The sequence below is a fragment of the Leopardus geoffroyi genome, chromosome D3, assembly GCF_018350155.1.
Source record: "Leopardus geoffroyi isolate Oge1 chromosome D3, O.geoffroyi_Oge1_pat1.0, whole genome shotgun sequence".
NCBI lineage: Eukaryota > Metazoa > Chordata > Mammalia > Carnivora > Felidae > Leopardus > Leopardus geoffroyi.
In genome coordinates this window covers 10318027-10339198 of record NC_059339.1, presented here as the reverse complement: position 1 = coordinate 10339198, position 21172 = coordinate 10318027, and the positions used below count along the sequence as shown (strand labels likewise).

The 21172-nt window shown below is 47.4% G+C and overlaps 1 protein-coding gene across 1 annotated transcript in view; it reads right to left on the bottom strand.

The window, feature by feature from the left end:
- RPH3A (rabphilin 3A) overlaps positions 1-9727 on the bottom strand; it is a 276496-nt gene extending 266769 nt beyond the window's left edge. The window contains exon 1 of the mRNA XM_045459689.1: positions 9632-9727. The gene's annotated coding sequence lies outside the window, so the exon portion shown is untranslated. The remainder of the gene's footprint in view (positions 1-9631) is intronic.
- Positions 9728-21172: the final 11445 nt, after the last annotated feature.

Genomic DNA, 21172 nt, shown 5'->3' with positions numbered 1-21172 from the left:
ACCTAAAGACAACTGAAAAGATGGATTGGAGACATTTAAGCAGAACGATGTATTAAACAGCTCTATGACCCTCAGCAAACTGCCTAATCGGCCTGGGCCTCTTTTTCCTCTTCTTTAAATGTAGATAATAACTGCCAAAATAGATGGTGTTCAATAAATGTGTGTTCTCCTCTTCTGCCCCAGGAGGGTGTCCTTCTAATCTAACTGCCATCCCAGGAGGGAAAAAGAGTTGGGTGTTATGTATAGTCTAAAAACACCACGTGTGTTCGTTTATCCATTCTATAACATTTATTCAACCCTGGCTATCTGCCAAAAGCTTTTGTAGACATGAATGTATAATCACTACTCATCAATTCTAAGAGGATGTATCAGTCAGCTTAAGCTAGGGTATGCTGCAGTAACAAGCACTTCAAAATCCCAGTGTCTTAACACAACAAAAGTTTACTCTTCTGTCACAGTCTGCCGCGGGTCCAGGTAATTCAGGAATCCAGGCTGAAATGATACTCTGATCTCACATTTTGATCATGAGGCCCTCACATTCCACACGGCATAGAGAGACACAGTGAGAACTCACAGCCTTTCCTATGCTTAGGCCAGGAAGTGACCACACCCCTGTGCTCAGAGCTCATTGGCCAGCACTGATCACATGGCCCCACTTCACCACAAGGGGGCTAGGAAGGCGGCAGAGCATATGGAATATCTGATGAGCATTACTATCTCTGCCACAGCGGAGACACATACGAATAAGCTCACAAATAAGGATATACTTAAAATTGCAGCATGTTCCAGGAAGGGTCTGGTTGCAGATGGCCTGGCCAAGGCTCCTAAATTAAGACTTCAGATGGGGCGCTTGGGTGACTCAGTCGGTTGAGCGTCCGACTTCGGCTCAGGTCATGATCTCACTGTCAGTGAGTTCGAGCCCTGCGTCGGGCTCTGTGCTGACCGCTCAGAGCCTGGAGCCTGTTTCGGATTCTGTGTCTCCCTCTCTCTCTGACCCTCCCCTATTCATGCTCTGTCTCTCTCTGTCTCAAAAATAAATAAAAGTTAAAAAAAAAAATTTTTTTTTTAAAGACTTCAAAATGCAGCCGGCCACACACATAAAACCACAGGTAAAAAGAAATAAATGATGGTCTATCATAGTCCTGAATTCTCAAGAAGAGGTTAGGAGTCTTGCCGAGTTGTCCGTCCCTGCATTCTGGCAATGATTTCATTTCTAAGCACAAGCCACCAAAAACAATGCAGAGCACAGAAATTCAGCCCCACAATCCCCACAGCACCTGTAAAAACAGCCTGAGTGGCACAGTGCCCAGAATGTATTTACTGGATCCCGTTCGGAGGCTGAAAAGTTCAGCACATCACAGCCTGATGCCTAACTGGTACCAGGCTTCAGCCCATACACAATAAAATGCCCACAGGGACCACTAAATGAGAGGAGGTGGTCTCAGGGGACAAACAAGGAGACAGTGCCCAGTGAAAGGGACAATTGCCCCTCGACACCACCTGCGTATGGCTACTGGGGCTTATTTTTACATTTCTAAGAGACATTGGAAATCTGGATTTTTGTGTGTGCGATCTTAGTTTGTTTTTGTTTTTTTTAATGTGGGGATTAAATAAAATTAATTTTTTGATGTTTTATTTCTTTGCTTTTGAGAGAGAGCATGCAAGTGGGGGAGGGACAGAGAGAGAGAGAGAGGGAGAGAGTCGAAGCAGGCTCCAGGCTCCAAGCTGTCAGTGCAGAGCCCAGGGCGGGGCTCGAACTCACAAACTGTGAAATCATGACCTGAGCTGATGCTTAACCGACAAAACCACCCAGGCACCCCTAAAATTAATTATTAAAAACCCTCTTTAGGGGCGCCTGGGTGGCTCAGTCGGTTAAGCAGCCGACTTCGGCTCAGGTCATCATCTCACGGTTCGTGAGTTCGAGCCCCGCGTCAGGCTCTGTGCTGACAGCTCAGAGCCTGGAGCCTGTTTCAGATTCTGTGTCTCCCTCTCTCTGCCCCTCCCCTGTTCATGCTCTGTCTCTCCCTGTCTCAAAAATAAATAAAACGTTAAAAAAAAATTAAAAAAAATAAAAATAAAAAATAAAAACCCTCTTTAGTTTGAACGAAATGTATCTGCCATCCAGATTCGTGCAGCTGGACCCCAGTTGTCTGTTAAAGCTCCAAAACAGTGCAGAGGGGCCTTAGACAAATCTGAGTCTCCCCAGCTGAAGTAGCCAGAAAAAGAGAAAAGCTGATGTCAACAGGGAATGGTTATGTACATACAGGTGCTGGATGAAATATTATGTGCCCATTAAAAATATTCATAAGACAGAAGGACTGGGAGACATGCCCAAGGAGAAAATCCGAACTGAAAAGAGAACACCCAAGAGTTACACACAATATAAACAACCCACATATTGAAATTATGTATCAAAAAAAACCTGAAAGGGAATGCATCAAAATGTTCACAGTGCTCCTTGGGTGATAGGAATATAGATAGTTTCCATTTGTTTGTTTTAATTGTTTAATGAATATGTCCTCTTCATAACAAGGGCAAAACTGCAGATTAAAAAAATTAAATATTGGGGAGCCTGGATGGCTCAGTCAGTTAAGCATCTGACTCGATCTGGGCTCAGGTCATGATCTCACGGTTCGTGGGTTTGAGCTCCACATCGGGCTCTGCGCTGACAGTGTGGAGCCTGCTTGGGATTCTCTCTCTCTCCCTCTCTCTCTGCGCCTCCCCTGCTTGCACTCCCTCTCAAAATAAATAAGCAAACATTCAAAAAACATTTTTTTTCAGTAAACATTTGTTGGGGTGTGCTTCAAGGAATTTTAGACCTGAAAAAAATACTAGCGGTCATCTCCTCCAGAAGCTTCTTGCTCAGCACAAGAGGACACTGAAGCCCAGGGAAGCTGAGTAACTTTCCCAAGGTCACACAGCTGGTAAGCAACAAGGCTGGGGTCGAAGCCAGGTGTCTCGAATGTCAGTTCAGTTTCAAGCACCATAGGCTACTGACCCAGGCGTCATATAGATGGGAGGAATACTACACAGAAAGGAAAAGAAAAAGGAAAGAAAGGGAGAAGAAACGGAGGAAGAGAAGGAGGGAGGGAGGAAAAATCTCAAAACTCGTCCCAAGCTTTGTATAGGTGGGGTTTTTCTCCCCCAACCATTTTATCTGTGGATCTGCTCATTTCCATAAAAGCTGATAATCTTAATTTTGTCAAGACTCTGCAGAACATTTCCTCTTGTTCATGCTCCCCGAGGTAAGAAAACTTGCAGGAAGGAACCGAAGAACAATTTTTACACTTCTAATTTAATTACTACTGTTCTCCTCTATTAGGGTGCTCATCAAGAACTTGGATTTGAATGTTCCTCCTCAAAACCAGTGTGTAATGCGGTGGACACAGAATTAAGAAAAAATTAATTTTAAATGTCAGAATTCCTGTGGGAGAACACGCTTCTATAATTTACCTTCCGAATCCATTAGTGCTTTGGCAGTGTAGGAATTTAATATTTTAGTCACATCTTACATCTGGCGAACCAATCCACACGCATTTGCTAATAAAAAGGCTGTCTTGGCTAAACTATATCAAAATCCACAGCAGCTAACTTCCCCCACTGCCCTCAATACAAAATACAAAAATGATGTTGGCCAAGTTCTTGGTTACAAGTGGTCTTGTTGAGGGGGCTGGACTATTTTCATAAAATCATAGAATGTTAGAGCAGGGCTTGAGGGGGCGCCCGGGGGGCTCAGTCGGTTGAGCGTCCAATTTTGGCTCAGGTCATGATCTCGCGGTTCGTGGGTTCAAGCCCCGTGTCGGGCTCTGTGATGACAGCTCGGAGCCTGGAGCCTGCTTCGGATTCGGTGTCTCCGTCTCTCTCTGCCCCTCCCCCACTCGCGCTCTGTCTCTCTGTCTCTCTCTCTCTCTCTCAAATATAAAGAATTTTAAAAAATAAAAAAATTTAAAAAAGAAGGGCTTGGGAGATGGAAGAGATGCGTGGGGCAGGCAGGGGAGACAGAAAGAGACCAAGAGATAAAGAGAAAGAACTTAATGTTAAGCCTGGAGAAAAATGGGGAGATGAGCAGAGAGAAACAGAGACAAAAGACAGACCTGGACGGCAAAGAGACATATAGAAAGACAAAGAGATAATGATGATAATAATGGTAATAATGACGATGATGATGATGGAGACTGAGAGGAAGACAGAGGCAGAGACAGATAGGAAGACAAACTGGCAGAGATAGAGTGAGGCACAGAGAGGGAGAGAGGCACAGAGGTAGGGAGAAAGAGAGAGGGAGTGACAGAGAAATGCTAGTCTTCCTGAAGCTTTAATGCCCACATCATCATCATTGTAACAAACCATAGACAACCTGTTACCTGGGTTCAGGGTGCCCACCCACCAGGGTGCCCAATTATCAAGGTCAGGGGCAAGGTCAAAATAAAGTGGTTTTTGGAATGCCAGACAAGACAGAAAGAGAATGACCAGCACAACTGTCTGGCCGAAAGGCTGGACTCTCAGATTCTGAGCCTTGGACGTGGCACCAGAGTCTTGTGATGCACTCTAGGCATGTCTGACCCCAAAGCATCCATTTTCTGCCTCCTGCCCAGACAGTCCTAACAGGGAGTGAGAGATTCCACACAGCTCTGAAGCACTTCCTATAATCAGGGCTAATGGCTGCAGACCAGGAAAACACCAAGCTCAGGGTGACTTTCAAAATCCATGCACACTCTCTCTCTCTCTCTTTCTGCCGCGATCTGAAAACATCAGACGTGGTCACCAGCTCAAACCAAAGCTTTGTCTGCCCTCCAGACTCTGCTAGCCCTCAACCTCAGGATTCAGCCTAGATTTGCCCCATCTGCTGACATTTAGAGAACAAAAATGATGTAGTGATAATATCAATGAGTATTTTTTGACCACTTCTCGTATGACAGGCACGGAGCAAAACTTTACAAGAACTGTATCATTTCATGCTCATCACAGAACCCTCTCCCTTTTAGAAACAGCATTTTAGGTAAGAAAACTGAGACTGAGAATTTAGGTGTCTTGTCTGAGAGCAAACGTCTGTCCCCTTATGAAGGTTCATTTAGTTAGAGACTGCAGTCCCAGGTGGGCAGGAAAATGGTTTCTGATGTCCACCATACCCCTTCTCTCCACGGATTTTGCATGCGCTGTTCCCTCTACCTGAAATGCTTTTCCTTTCCCCTCTTCCCTCTCTCCCAGGGCTTTTACGACTGCTCACTTTTTAGATCTCAGTTCCGTCAACTTTCTTCAGGGAAGCCTTCACTGATTCCCTTGACCAGATCAAATTCCCCTTTATGATCTCTCATGGTGCAACATACCTTTCCTGGGTTTACTTACAGCACCTGCCATCTTACACATAATCGTGTGATTCTTTGATTAATCACAGATCAGCCTCTGGTTTTGCTCATCCCTCTATCCATCACGGTGTGGGCCCCTAGCCCATTGTAGGTGCTTTCTGTATATATGTTTAATTAATTAACTGACTGATTAATGATTGAGTGAATGAAATAACTAGAAATATATGCCAAACTCAAGAACAGAAATATGAACATGGGTAAATTCCCTAAGAGATAGCTAAGGGAGTTGAAAATAGTTGTGTCTAGGGATGGACCAGGACAGGAACAGGAACCTAATATTTTGATGTAAATGTTATAATCTTTTTAAATATGTACTTTCATTACTTTGATAGACTAATTTTTTAACTGAGACTGTGAAAAACTGAAAGTAACTACTTTACCAGATTTTTTTTAATATAAAAAGATGAAAGGGTGGAAGGAGGGGGTTTTCCAAACGGAAGGAGAATGGGGGGATGGAGATGTGTCAGCGAGGAGGCATCCTGGAGAACAAGTCATGAAGTGCAAAGGATCTGGGTGCCCACGTCTGCGTCTGAGAAAAGTAACCCGTGAGATACTTTGTTCTGAACAGCCAGCCCTGCAGCCACGGGCCACACCTGATTGGACGCAGAATCAGTGCCCAAGCTAATGGCAACCAATCACAACATGAGAAGGAGACCATGAATGAAATTCTATCCAATAGAAGTGCTGCACATCTGGGGCGCGTGCAGTGACTCAGTGGATTGAGCATCAGACTCTTTTTTTTTTTTACAAGTTCTTTTTTTTTTTTTTTTTTAGACTGCTTTGTTGGAACTTTTTTTTTTACATTTATTTATTTTGAGAGACAGAGAGAGACAGAGCACAAGTGGGGGAGGGGCAGAGAGAGAAGGAGACACAGAATCAGAAGCAGGTTCCAGGCTCTGAGCTGTGAGCACAGGGCCTGAAGCGGGGCTCAAACTCACAAGCCGTGAGATCATGACCTGAGCTGAAGTCGGACGCTCAACCTGAACCACCCAGGCACCCCAAGCATCAGACTCTTGATTTTGGCTTGGGGCATGATGCCAGGGTTGTTGGACCTAGCCCCCACATGGAGCCTGTTTGGGATTCTCTCTCTCTCTCTCTCTCTCTCCCTCTACCCTTCTCCCCCTATTGTACTCTCCATCTCTCTCTGATAGATAGATAGACAGATAGATAAAAACAGTACTGCACGGTTCATGATGGCAAATCCACCAATCAGATCCTCTCTTGGAAAGTATAAATGGCAGAGGAGGCGTTAGTTCTGACATACAGACACATAGTGGAATTGAAGGAGGCCCTCTATGAAATTGTGTACAAAACAAATTTCCCAGGCTCTATAGCTTTGATCAGATTATCAAGAGAAACTGTGTTGAACAAAGGTTAAGGACTAGTAGATAAAGCAGGTAATCTTTTCTCTGAATTTTTGGAAGATTTCATGTAAAAATTATTTAGATTTCCATCTTCTGTTCCAAAAAATATGGTAACACTGAGCCTGTAATTTCTAATGGTAATGATTGCCCAGAGCTGAGTTGCAGCCGCTCCCTGTGGACAGGGCACGTGTTCTCCAACTCATCCTATCCCCACCATTCTTGTATTTTCCTGGTTCACTGGTTGACATGTGATGCCTGGACCATGTAAACCGTTGAGTTTACAACTCTTAGCTATCAACAAGTGAGTAGTTCAGACTGACATGTGAGTGGTTGATACATTTGCCTTTTGTTTTTGTTTTTGTTTTTTTACCTAGGAGTTTAACCCATTAAGATCTCTAATGATGGAGAAAACAAAAAGATCTCTAACGATGGAATTCATAGGACAAATAATTTTGAATCCCTCTCAGGTCATGTTTACATGCCCTATTATCTCTCCCATTCAGGTTGGACCAAAAGAACAGAAATCCAATTCCAGGCATTGTACCTCTAAAAGACTTCTAATCTTCTGTAGACCTTCCTAGAGTTCTCTGCATTCTATTTGTGTTTGGTTGGTTTGGTTGGTTTTTGTTTGATTTGGGGTTGTATTGTTTTGCTTTTGTTTTTGGATACGGGAAGGTTGTTTCTGGTTGGGTTTTTTTGTTCTTTTGAGGGGGGTTGGTGATTTGAGGGGCTTTTTTGTTATGTTTTGTTTTCTTACAGTTTTGCCTCTTAAAAGAATCTTGGCCGCTAACAAAATAGGGAATCAGCACCTCCCTCTGATTGACACATACTATTGAAAGCTTCTGTTTTCCTTCCTGACTCTGAGGTAACAATCATAGACAGGCACTATAGCTGGGGTCACGCTGAGAAAAACCCTGTTACCTTTGCATAACAAAATGCTGCGCAGTATGAAATGGACTCATGCTGGGCCCATTTTCCTAGACAAACTGACTTTGAATTGAGCGGTGGCGGTGAGAGAAACAAAGGCATCCGATGTCAGAGCCTGTGATGTTCTTTATACCACAAGCTTGAGAACAGTGACTTCCTCTGTGACTCAGAGGGGGAGAGAGATTGCTTGCCTGAGGCTGGTGTCTCAGAGACTCAATCTACTTGAGTCAATTACATTTGATTCAGTACTTCCTGAGCATCATTATGTGAAATGCACCACATCTGACATGTGGGGATGCAAAGAGGAGGAAGACAGAGCCACAGCTCTCAAGGAACTTGAAATCTACTCGGGGAGATCAGACAAAACCACAAAGAATGATAACAAATATGGTTTCTGACTAAGTAAGGACATCTGATCCTTCCACGCCAACAATTTATTGCCCACTTTTTTTTTTTTTTTTTCTTTTTGGAAGCCACCATGCTCCCAATGTCAACCGTTTTGGTCCAGGTGGGCCAGCCCCCATTGTCCAAGTTCCAAGTATCTGAGCCTCTGGATCCAGCCGTACCTGTAATCCTCCCTTAGTCTTTTCCAAGTCTTGAAACTATAAAGTCATTTATTTATTTATTTATTTATTTATTTATTTATTTAGTCTAAGCTGGTTTAGGTTATCTCTTTTCACTGAAAGAGTCCTAACTAATAAAAATATATACAAATGCTCTTACTTATATTACCTCCTTTCATCTTCAAAACAATCCTATAAGATTTATAAGAGATAAGGAGCTCTGGCAGGGCCCTGAAGAAGGTAAGACGAGTGTGAACGCATCAGTTTTACTATGGAATATAACCAGGCTTTCCTAAACAATATTCTCCCCTCCACCCAACTGTCTGGAGATCTGAGCCTTAGGTTATTAAGAACTCCGACTACAATCAATTAAAAAAAAAAAAAAGTGTGACCCTGGAGGCAGGAAGACCAATGAGGGAGGAGGATGATAAAATTTGTCCAGGCAAAAAGGCCTAGAGCAGTGCCTCTCAAACCTTAACATGTATATAGATCAACTGGGGATCTCATTAAAATCCAGAGTCTAATTCAGTAGGTCTGGAGTGGGGGTTGAGATTCAGCGTTTCTAACCATCGCCCTGACGCTGCTGGGGTCCAGGGCCACACTTTGAGTAGCCAGGGCTTGGACCAGGGCAGTGAGCAGCCAGAGATGGCCATTGAACATGTTTTATTTGACTCAAACAGTATTTTAAAAATGAAAATTGTTTTACTATACTAGTTTCCCTATTTTTCTGTATGTTCCAAACTTTTCATTATAAAAAGTGTTTTTAAGTTTAAGTTTAATTGCCAAAACCTATAGGTGATTTTACATAAATGTCTCGCTTTCTGGCTTCCCGAGAATTTGGCGGTTCTGGCCACACCGCGCGCACAATCCTGCCTACAGCAACCTTGAGTCTCCCCGGTGGGGCTCCAGTCGGCCCCACGGTCCATCCGCTCGGCTCAGCACCGCACAGCGATCGGCAACCCCTGGGACCGCGGGTTAGGCGCACATCCAACACCCTGTGGCTACCCTGGCGAGGTGTTAACCCGCTGCCAGCCTGGAGAAGAGGGAAAGAGGGACACTGCCGCGGTCGGTGCCAGGCCGCTGCGCCCCGAGGGACCGCTCGCACCCGGCGACCACCTGTTTTCCGCGCGCGCGGATGCAGCCACTCGCAGGGACCCGCCCCCCAAAACCCAGGGGATCCGCGGGTCCCGTGCCTTCGCCTCGCCGTCCAATTCCGTCGTCGCCCCACCCCCAGTTCTAGCGCATCCTCCAGCTCCAGCAGTCCCATTCCCGCGGACGGCGTCCTGCGTCCCCTCCCCGCCTCAGGTGGCTCCCCCACGACCCCCTACCCGGCGCAGGCTGCCGCTCCGGGAGGCCAGACCCGCGGCGGCCGGCCCCCTTCCCTTCCCCGCAGCTCCCGCCCTGCCCACCTTACCCGCCCGCAGCGATGGTGGGCCGGCTGTCCGTCCTCCTCTGCCTCCAGCGGTGTCGCCTCTGCGACCGCCGCCACCGCAGCGGCAAAGCCACCTGCGCGTGACCCTCGATCACCAAGTCCCCCCCCCCCACACACACACACCACGCACACATACACACACATGCGCGCGCGCGCGCGCTCTGCCCTTAGATGTGGGAGCAGTGGCCCCGGGGGGAGTCATAAAGGGTTCAGGAGCCAAGCCTAAGGCTCAGGAAGACCACCACCCCCTCTGCCTCCTCCGCCCAGAAAACTTAGTTGTCTCTGCAGGTGGGTGGCTCAGCCGGCAGAACCCATTCGCACGTTCCTCCAACCCCATTCAGACAGTCATTCACTCCCTTTGCTGATCCCCAACAGACAGGGACGTGTGCTTGCACACAGGAACCCTCTGCCATCAAATAAGGGTCCTCAAAGGAAAATCGAAGGGCGTGGGGTCGGGCCCGCGGAGTCCGCCTTCATCTCTAGTCTCTGAAGGAACATCCGTGACTTAAACGGGGCTGAAAATGGACTTTCCACCAGGTTTTTTAACCCCTTTGTGACCCAAATGAAGTGTCGTAACTGGAAGCATTACAGGAAATGTTTCAGGTTAAGTCCTTAGAACAGAGTCTGGCACGTAGTAGGCACTCAACAGCGTTAGTGGTTATTCCTGTCGGCTGGAGTTGGGCAGGACGGCCTGTCACCAAAGCCGAAATGGAGCAACACATCTTTCCAGCATGGAAACCATCTCATTCTCTTCCTCTTTAAGGCAAGTGATGCAAAAACCAGAGGACTGGGGCCAAGTCTGCCCTGCAGAATCTGTTCTGTGTGGTTTAGCTGGTGTTTTAGAAACATGTGAATCGATTGCCAAAACTTAAAAACCGGAAGATCACATAAACAAGGGGATTTTCAGTCGTTCTTTGAAAAGATAGAAAGTTTGGGCCAAACCGAGCCTACTTTTCTGGAAGCAGGAGCTCACAAGCAGGGGGCTCTTTAAAGAGGGGTTGCCTCCGATTAGTCCGCTAGGCTCCCTCGCTCCTTGAAAAGATCTTCTTGGCCCCTGCAGACCTTTTGAGGTTGGCCTAAGGCCTAATGCTGAATTTTGTCCAGTTTCCCCAAGAAGTAGCTTTCATTATCCCCATTTTACAGAAAAGGAAACGGAGGCTCAGAAAGGTCGAGTAAATTGCCCAAGGTCACACAGTTAATAATACAGCAAAAGTGAGGTTGGAACCCAGTCTTTATGCCCTGAGCGCCTTAGCATGGCAAGAGGTTTACACCAAGCCATCCTTTTGAAAGGAGCATTTTTATTAATAGCACACTTTGAATGCCAATTTGTTGGGATTGGTGAGCAAGAACTTAAATTTTTAGCTTCATCTAAATTGGCAGTGCTCTCTCCCACACTGTCTCCACCTCCTTATTTTTCTCATTTAAGCGCTCTGAAAAATTCTAAAGGTTTAACTAAAATCGAAAATGTTTCTTATTTCATCCATCTCAAGTTACTGGCAAACGTAGGTGTTCTTTCCTTTCCATTTCTTTCTTTTTTTTTTTTTTTTTTTTTTGTAGCTTCCTTATTTATATTTTACTCTTTGTAGTTTGTAAATTCCCTCTTACCAGCTGCTTGCAAAATCAAAATGTCTTTACTGTTAAGTTTCTGATTAGGGTTGTACTGTCTTGTAACCCCATAAACACACATATGAGGAAAAAATGTGTGCACATACACACCTACATCCACACACACCCAGGGCGCCTGGGTGGCTCAGTCGGTTAAGCATCCAACTTCAGCTCAGGTCATGATCTCGTGGTTCGTGAGTTTGAGACCCACATCGGGCTCTGTGCCAACAGCTCAGAGCCTGGAGCCTGCTTCTGTGTCTCCCTCTCCTTCTCGCTCTCTGTCTCTCTAAAATAAATAAACATTAAAAAAAAAAAAAAAAAACCTGGGGCGCCTGGGTGGCTCAGTCGGTTAAGCGGCCGACTTCGGCTCAGGTCATGATCTCACGGTCCGTGAGTTCGAGCCCCGCGTCGGGCTCTGTGCTGACCGCTCAGAGCCTGGAGCCTGTTTCAGATTCTGTGTCTCCCTCTCTCTCTGACCCTCCCCCGTTCATGCTCTCTCTCTGTCTCAAAAATAAATAAACGTTTAAAAAAAAAAAAAAAAAAAAAAAAACCTTATACACACCCCCACTTGTAATAGATTCTTGGTGTCTCTCCAGGTCTCAGTGTCCCAAAATGTTTCCATAGATCTTCAACCCAAATGCCAGAATCACTGATGGCATAACTGTATCCTTGTTGTGAAGTTTTAGAACACCTTGGTTGCAACCACTAGCCATAAATAGGATCCTACATTACTGTCGATTTATAAATGTTGACAAGTCATTCGAAAGAATTTTGAACATGGTGGCAACAACTCCCCACAACCACCACCACAAAAAGAGAGAGAGAGAGAGAGAGAGAGAGAAATCCAGGAGGCCAGGTGCAACAAGTTCATGACCTCTGTTCTCAACTTTCAGGGTGACTGCTGTGTCTACCCCTTTGAAGTCAGTGGGCAAAGATCTCCGCCTTGGTGCTTTTCCCTCTCCTCCTTGGTCCCTGGGGCCCCTGGATCCCTTTGAGCCTCTCCATGTTGGCAGTGTGGGTTCTCAGCCATTCTATCCCGTAGATAACCACTCTGCAAGCAGGGTGGGTGGGCAGAGGAACGGAGGGGCTTCAGAGAATACACACTGGAGGAGAAGAGGGAGTAAGAGCTCTTCACTGTGGTCTCACTTAGCCTCAGTCATCTCTCAGGTGCTACTCAACGTGTGGTCCCTAAGCCAGCAGCAACGGTGGCAACTGGGAACTTGTTAGAAACGCAGATTCTCGGGCCCCACCCCAGACCTACCTGTCAGACCTTCTGGGGCAGGACTCCAAGGGAAACTATGCTTTAGTCCTCCAAGTGACCTTCATGGCTACTAAAGTTTGGGGTTAACCTCCCCCTCAGTGCTTTTACACTAATCTCTGTCCCTCCACCTTCAGTTCGATGACCAAAGCCCCACGCCCCCTCTGTTATCCTGGCCAGACCCGAGAGAGAGAGAGAGAGAGAGAGAGAGAGAGAGAGAGGAAGGCTAGGAGCCTCTCCTACCACACTGAGAATTTTGAATAACTTCATTCCTTGCCTTTGGAACATCATCTTACAATTCAACAATCAGCAAATAACCCAATAACATGTGGGCCAAATATCGGAACAGACAGTTCACAAAAGAAGGCACAGAAGTGGCCAATAAGCACCTGAAAAGGTGCTCAACAGCATTAATCATCGGGAAAGTGCAAATGAAAACCTCGATGAGACACCACTATGCACCTACCAGAATGGCTGATACTAAGAAGACCGACAATATGGAGTGTTTGTGAAGGGGCTGCAGCAGCTGGAACTCTCATTCGTTGCTGGTGGGAAGCAAAACTGTACGACTTTGGACAGGCATTTGGCAATTTCTTATAAAGCTAGATATACCCTGATCACCGCAATTCCATTCCTAGGCATTTACCCAAGAGAAATGAAAACCTATGCCCACACAAAGACTTGAATATGGCGGCTTTATTCACTAAAGCCCAAAACTGGAAGTGACCCAAATGTCCATCGATGTGTGCACAGAGAAACGAATTGTGCATATCCATGGAATGGAATACTAGTTAGCATCTGACGGCAGGCAATACCATGGATGAATATCAAAAACACGCGGGGCAAAAGAAGCCAGACAGAAAATATTACACATTGTATCGTTCCATTTATATGGAACTGTAGGGATCTACACTGATAGGAAGCCAATCAGTCAGTGGCTGTCCGGGGTTGAGGGGATGGTGATTAATGGCAAAGAGATATGAGGAAAGTTTCTGGGGTAATGGAAATATTCTGTATCTTTACTGGAGTGGCGGTTACACGGGTGTATAAATCTGTCAAAACGCATCCAACTGTCCATTTAAAATGGGTGCATGGCTGCACGTAAATCGTACCGCCATTGAGAGGATTGTTCTTAGCCTTACTGCCCGTAAATGACACTTCAAGAGATGTGATTATTTTTAAGTGCCTGTCCTGGCCTAGCTGTGCCCAGGAGGGAACCACTGACACCAGAAGCGACAGGCGTCTCTGGCATTCGGTCTACCTCGGTGCCGAGCCTGGGCTCTCTGAATCCCGCTGCAGCTTACATGCAGGTCAGCAGTGCAGAGGTTTTTCCCACATCAAATAACTTCAAAAGTCCAGTAATTGGCAAGCGAGCGTCTCCAGCTCAGTGCAATTACCAAACACTCCTCACTCTGCCCCTGGAACCAGCAGACAACTCTGGGATGGAGATCCTGCAGGGAACACAGGGGCCCCTCTCGGGGCCGTCTGGGGACTCTCACCAGCCACCTGCAGGCACCTGCGTCCCAGACTCCAACACTGCTTTCCTAATTGGAGTCTGGACCATCAAGGCCACGTTCCCTGGTTCCTGAGCCTTTCTGAAAAGAGAAGAAAGCCACGGACATTCCAGCAAGGCGGACCCGCGCCTGATGGCGAAAGCAGAGCTGCACGTCCCTCGCCTCTAGGGGGCGCCTCTCGTGGAGAATGAACACTACCGGGATGGAGACCTGGGACCTGAGCAGCGCGGCAGCCCCACGCGAGGCCCAGAACGGCGAGGGTCTCTGGCATTAGCTTGACTAATCCCCACTAGGAACCAATTCTGTTTAAAGGCACTTTTCTTATTGTGGTGAAATTCACATAGCATAAAATTAACCATTTTAGAGTGTTCGACTCGGGGACGTTAAGCGCATTCGCAACGCTGTGCAACCGTCACCTCTATCTAGTTCCGGCGCACTTCCACCGCCCCAGAAAAGAGACCTTGTACCCATGAAGCGGTCACTCCCCTTCCTCCCTCCCCTGGGCTCCTGGCAACCACCAATCTCCTCTCTGTCTCTACGGATTTGCCTGTTCTGGATGTTTCATATAAATGGGATTATACAATATGTGGTCTTTTGTGACCGGCCTGTTTCACTGAGTGTGGTGTTTTCCCATGGTCATCCATGTTGCAGCATGGATCCATACTCTCCTGTAGGGATATATGTCACTTTTCTTTCCTTTTCTTTTTTTGGTAATGTTTATTTATTTTTGAGAGAAAGAGAGAGAGAGCATGTGAAGGAGGGGCACAGAGGGAGACACAGAATCCGAAGCAGGCTCCAGGCTCTGAGCTGTCAGCACAGACCCCCATGTGGGGCTTGAACCCAGAACTGCCAGATCAGGACCTGAGCCGAAGTCGGACTCTCAACTGACTGAGCCACCCAGGCGCCCCTGTATGTCATTTTTCTTGATCAACTCTTAAGGTGATGGGCAATTGTGTGTTTAGAGTTCCTCCGACAGCCTCTTATCTCAGTCCTAGGAAGGCAGCAGGCCCAGGAGTTCCTTGGAGGACGGGTCCATGGCTTCTGAACTGTCCACAGATCCCTGATGCTCTAACAGAATACCGTAGCCTAAGCAGCCTCAACAACAAACGTTATTGCTCACAGTTCTGGGGGCTGGAAGTCTGAGATGGGGTGCCCGCATGGTGGAGTTCCTGATGGGGGCCCTCCTGCTGGTTATGTCTTCACAGGGCCTTTCCCTGATGCGTGCACACAGAAAGGTCCGCTGTCTCTTCCCCTTTTTACAAGGACCAGGAGGGCCGCCCCTCTCATAACCTAATCTAACCTAATCACCTCCAAAAGGCTCCACCTCCAAATACCATCACATTAGGGTTAGGCTTTCATCACTGGAATTTTGGGAGGACACAACATCCAATCCTTAAATAGCACCTCCTCTGGCCCTCTCTGACACCCACTCATGCTTCCAGCCAGTTTCTCGTGGGGATGTAAAATGGTACAGGAGCTTTGGAAAACAGTTAGCAGGCCCTCATAAAGTTAAAGATACACTTACCATATGACTCAGCAATTCCCCTCTGAGACAAGTGCTGAAGAGGAAGTTCTGGGTTTGAATGCAGACCTGTTTCACTTTCCAGATGTGGGCTCTTGAGCCAATGATGCGGCCACCCTGAGAGTCGACTTACTCATCTGGGAAATGGAGATAACAGTTAATACTTCATTCATTCATTCAGTCAATATTTATCGAGCGCCTCTGTAACCGGGCGGTGGGCATGCAGTGGTGAATGAGACAGATACGGCTGTCCTCAAATAAGGTCACAGTTTGGGAAGGAACGCAGACATTAAACAAATAAGCAAATACATGTATCATTACAAATGGCGATACATGCTAGGAAGGAAAAGAGCAGGGAGCTACCAGAGGGGATAACATGGGGTGCTGAATTCACTTACTGTCTTTTATTTTATTTTTATTTTTTATTACTTTATTTTTATTTTTAAGTAATCTCTGTACCCAAGGTGGGACCCAAACCCACAACCCTGAGATCAAGAGTCACCGGCTCCACTGACTGGGCCAGCCAGGCGCCCCAGGGGCATTGAATTTAAATTGAGGAGTGAGTGAAGGCTCTTTTGGGGAAATGACCCATAAATGAAACCAGAAGGGCAGAAGGGCCCGTGAAAAGGCCCTGGGGCCACAGAGCCTCAGTGCGCCTGCGGAAAAGAAAAGACGGAAGGAGGCAGTGGCTTGGCACCAGGTCATAACTCCACTGTAGACCAGATGCGCCATTTGGATATTACCTTACAAGCTAGGGGGAGTGTCTGAGTTCCGCTTTCCCCAGAAGCCAATGTTGGTTGGTAACCTGCCCCCCGCCTCTGCGCACACGGGGGCACGCAGAGACCCAAGAGGCAGACCTTCCAGAGCACGCGGCGCTGTTCATAAGCAGGGGACTTACCAAGCTTGTCTTGGCAGCCACAGGGGCAGGAGGTCTCCGCACTGCGGCCAGAACCTTAAACGTTCACCCTGAGCTCTTAACGGGGGTTCAGTCACCTTGGTCTCAAGCGCACCTGACTCCCTCGAGGATAGCTCCTTGAAAATGGCTCCCACTGCGGGAACGGTGGGCGGAGCTCACATTTCAAGGGCAGGGGAGGGGTGAGGAGCCTCAGATCACGTGGTGGCTCAAGGCTCAAGCTGGGGTCGCGTCCCCTCTGTGACCTCCAGCCACACTCCACCCCTCATGACCCCGACCTGCTCTGACCGTCTCCCCCGCCACCCCTTCTGCAGTGAGCAGCTGTCCGGAGCCGTCAGCATGCACGTGGCTCGTTCCGTGGCTCTCCGGTGGCACTGGAGGCAGAAACCACCGCGACCGATATCCACACGTGGAAGACACAGATCATGATCATGATTTCCAAAATGAGAAACAATATTTTTTTCATCAAGAGCCCCACGATCAGAACCACTTATGTATTTCCCCGCCCCGAGGCTGGGGGTCAGATCACTCTGGGAATTTACAAGTGTCTTCATGTGAGTTAATAAGGATGGTACCTGAGCAGACTCATGAGGTCTGAACTCAAAACATTCTGTTTGGATAATAACACACATGCCTCTTTGCAAGGCAGAGCCTATTTCGGGACAGCCTTTTCTTTTTTTCTTTTAAGTTTATTTATTTATTTTGAGAGAGAGACAGAGAGCGAGCACAAGGGAGGGGCAGAGAGAGAGGGAGAGAGAGAGAGAATCCCAAGCAGGCTCCACACTGTCAGCTCAGAGCCCGATGCGGGCTCGAACTCACAAACTTTGAGATCATGACTTGAGCTGAAATCAAGAGTCGGATGCTTAACCAACTGAGCCACCCAGGCGCCTTTTTTTTTTTTTTTTTTAAGATTGTTTGTAAGTTATCTCTATACCCAACATGGGGCTTCAACTTATAACCCCGAGATCAATTGTTGCATGCTCTATCCAAGCCAGCTGGGTGCCCCAAGACAGCTTTTCTCATTAGAGGCATTTTGGCATTCAGGGGGACGGGATTTGTAGGCTGTGATTTAAGTCTCGTAGGGTGATCTTAGGAACGATGTCCTCCAGGCCAATGGAAGGAACAAAGATAGGCTCAGTCACACAGTGTCCAGACGATCTCAACACCACCTCGCTGTCTCAGGGCTGCGTCCATGAAAATGGATCCCACTGTGATAACAGCAGAAGGCACATTCCAAGAACAGGGGAGGTTGGGAGAAGCCTTCAGTTACCCAGATCCAGCTGGAGGGTCAGCCAGCAGTCACGTCTTGATGACCTCCTCCAACAGGGGACCCCGGGACAGAGATGTGAGTGCAAATGATGTACTTGGGGGAACTGGCCTCAGGAAACACTGATAGAGGAGAGGGCAAGGCAGAGAAAGGAGGCAAATACAGAGCAGAACACTAAGCAGATTACCCCTGGGGCAACAGGGCCCAAATCCCCACTGAACGTAATCCCCAGCCGCGGGGTAAAGGATCTGCAATATTTATCCACCGGCTATCACCTGTCATCATTGAGGCAGGTGGAGGAGGAGGGAGAGGTGCTCACTCCTGGCACCTGTAGCCTGCCCCATAAACAGGTGCTACTGTTGGAGGCCATCCGCTCTGCATGCCCAGAAATGGGGTTTGCCAGGGGGCTGTAAGCAGGGTGCTCACAACATCTGCTACAGGGAGTCAGAGAAGGGTTTGAAGCCGAGAGATTTTCAAACTCACTCTGGTCTTTGGGTGGAGAACAGGCCGTAGGCAACGGGAGTGGTAGCCCCACGTCCGACTCGGAGCCTGCTGGCAGGGGTTCAGGAGGGGACAGTCATAGTTTGGACCAGGATGGTGGCAGTGGGGGCGGACAGAAGTGGGAAGGTTTGAGATAGGTCTGGAAGTAGGAACTGCAGGGCTTGGCCGTGGAGCGGACATGGGATGGGGGCAAGTGGGCCGGCAAGGGTAGCCGCTGGCTCTGTGAGTGAAGTTGCTGTTGCCCGAGAAGGGGGGTCTGGAGAGGAGGGTGCTGGTAGTATTGAGGAATTCAAGGGAATTAAATGAGTTCTTGTAGGCAACTACCCGAATCCAGGCACGCCGTGTAGTTGTTTTTCCTTCCATCCCCATGGTTCTGGAAGACAAGATTAAAGCCTCTGACGAAGCACCTGGGTGGCTCAGTCAGTTAAGCATCTGACTTTGGCTCAGGTCATGATCTCACAGTTTGTGAGTTTGGGCCCCACATTGGGGTCCATGCTGACAGCTCAGAGCCTGGAGTCTGTTAAGATTCTGTTTCCCTCTCTCTCTGCCTCTCCGACCGCCCCCCCCAACCCCCACCTCATTCATGGGCTCTCTGTCTCGAAAATAAACATTAAAAATAATTTTTTTAAGCCTCTAGGGCACATGATAAATGAGTTTGCAACATGTAATCTCTGGGAAATAACACACAGTAGTAGAAACAAGCCTTGCCTACCCACCCTGATGGGTTACTGCAACTCGGTGTGGCATCCGAACCCAATGCTGGAGGCAAATCCAGAAATTACCTTTGGTCCTGCTACACCAGGGGCAAAATCTTTTCCTGGCTGGTGGCGACTGTGGCATAAACTGAGCATTAGAGTAGTCCTTTTCAGCTGGTGACATGCTTTTAATTCAGGAAGTTTCAATGGCTCCGAGTTGTTCCCTTAACACATGCTCCCTCCCCCCCCCTCCCCCCCCGACAAAAAAAACGGGACAGCAAATGCTCGGAATTTGTTCCAGAACATCTGAATTAGTCACTCACGTATTCAACAAACATTAGCATCTAATGTTTCGAGGTAACTGGTGGAAGAGGGGAGCTTTCTCCTTTTTTTTTAAGTTTATTCATTTATTTTGAGAGAACAGACGTGCGTGAAAGTGGGAGAGGGGCAGGGAGAGGGAGAATCCCAAGCAGGCCCCCACTGTCAGCGCTGAGCTGTGTGTGGGGCCACTGTGGGGCTCGAACCCACAAACTGCGAAATGGTGACCTGAGCCGAAGTCGGTCACGTAACCGAATGAGACACCCAGGCTCCCTAGAAAGGGAATTTCTTTTTTTTTTTTTTTTTTAATTTTTTTTAACGTTTATTTATTTTTGAGACAGAGAGAGACAGAGCATGAACAGGGGAGGGTCAGAGAGAGGGAGACGCAGAATCTGAGACAGGCTCCAGGCTCTGAGATGTCAGCACAGAGCCCGACGCGGGGCTTGAACTCACTGACCGTGAGATCATGACCTGAGCCGAAGTTGGCCACCTAACCCACTGAGCCACCCAGGCGCCCCAAAAGGGAACTTCTTAAGGAGGTAAATCGCACAGGCAGAGGTGAACGGTTCACTAAGAAAGAAACTGCACTGAGGTATGAGAATGGGATGATTATGTCCACAAGTGGCTTTACAGAGAATACAGGGCCTGGAATGACATAGTAGGTTGGAAGACGGAGATGTGCAAAATCACCTGAACAGCAGTACAAATTGATATTGCCGCCTTAGAAAACTGTCTAGCAATGTCTTCTAGAACTAATCATGCATAGACACTATAATCCGGCAATTCCGGACATATCCCAAAGAGAAATGCATTCATCTGTTCACTAAAAGACATGCGCCAGAACGTTCCAGGTGGTCTTATTCATAAGAGCCAAACAGTCAAAACAAAACAAAGAAACCGAAAATAACCCGAATGCCTACCAACAGAATGGATGGATACATTGTGGTAGATTCACATTAGATATATATACAGTGTGGTAGATTCACAATATGCCCTGTACAGCAAGGTGAATAAATGGTTTATAACATGGATGATTTCCTGCACAAAATCGCAAGTCTGATAATCATACTTTGCCTTTGGACATGCTGTTAACTAATTCTTTCAGGAAATAACTGAGCGGTTACCACTAGAACAAACACTGTTCTAGATGCCGGAGATACAGACAGTAAGCAAGACCACTAAAACTCCTTGCCCTGGGGCACCTGGGTGGCTCAGTCCGTTAAGTGTCTGCCTTTGGCTCAGGTCATGATCTCACGGGTTCGTGAGTTTAAGCCCCGCATCAGTCTCTAAGCTGACAGCTCAGAGCCTGGAGCCTGCTTCGGATTCTGTGTCTCCATTTCTTTCTGCCCCTCCCTCGCTCGTGTGTGTGTGTGTGTGTGTGTGTGTGTGTGTGTGCACGCCCTCTCGCTCTCTCTCTGTCAAAAATAAATAAACATTAAAAAAAATTTTTTAAGCCCCTGCCCTCACAGAGCTCACATTCTAGTAGGGGAAAAAAAACAGCAAACAAATAGTACATCCAAAATCCCTGAACGTGTTTTAGTTTGGGTTTGGCTTTTTTGAATGGAAGTAGACAACTTAATGACGAAGATTGAAGTAAATGCCTTAAACCCGGAGTCAGTGGGCCCTTGTGGGGGGCCTCGTCCTTGAATGGACATCGAGGGACCAACGAATCTTCTAGAATTACGTGAAAAAGCGTGTATGTCTGGGGATTTTTCTGGGGAGACGGTCCAAGGCACTCTTGGATTCTTTTTTTTTTTTTTAATTTTTTTTTTTTCAACGTTTATTTTATTTTTTGGGACAGAGAGAGACAGAGCATGAGCGGGGGAGGGGCAGAGAGAGAGGGAGACACAGAATCGGAAACAGGCTCCAGGCTCTGAGCCATCAGCCCAGAGCCTGACGCGGGGCCCGAACCCACGGACCGCGAGATCGC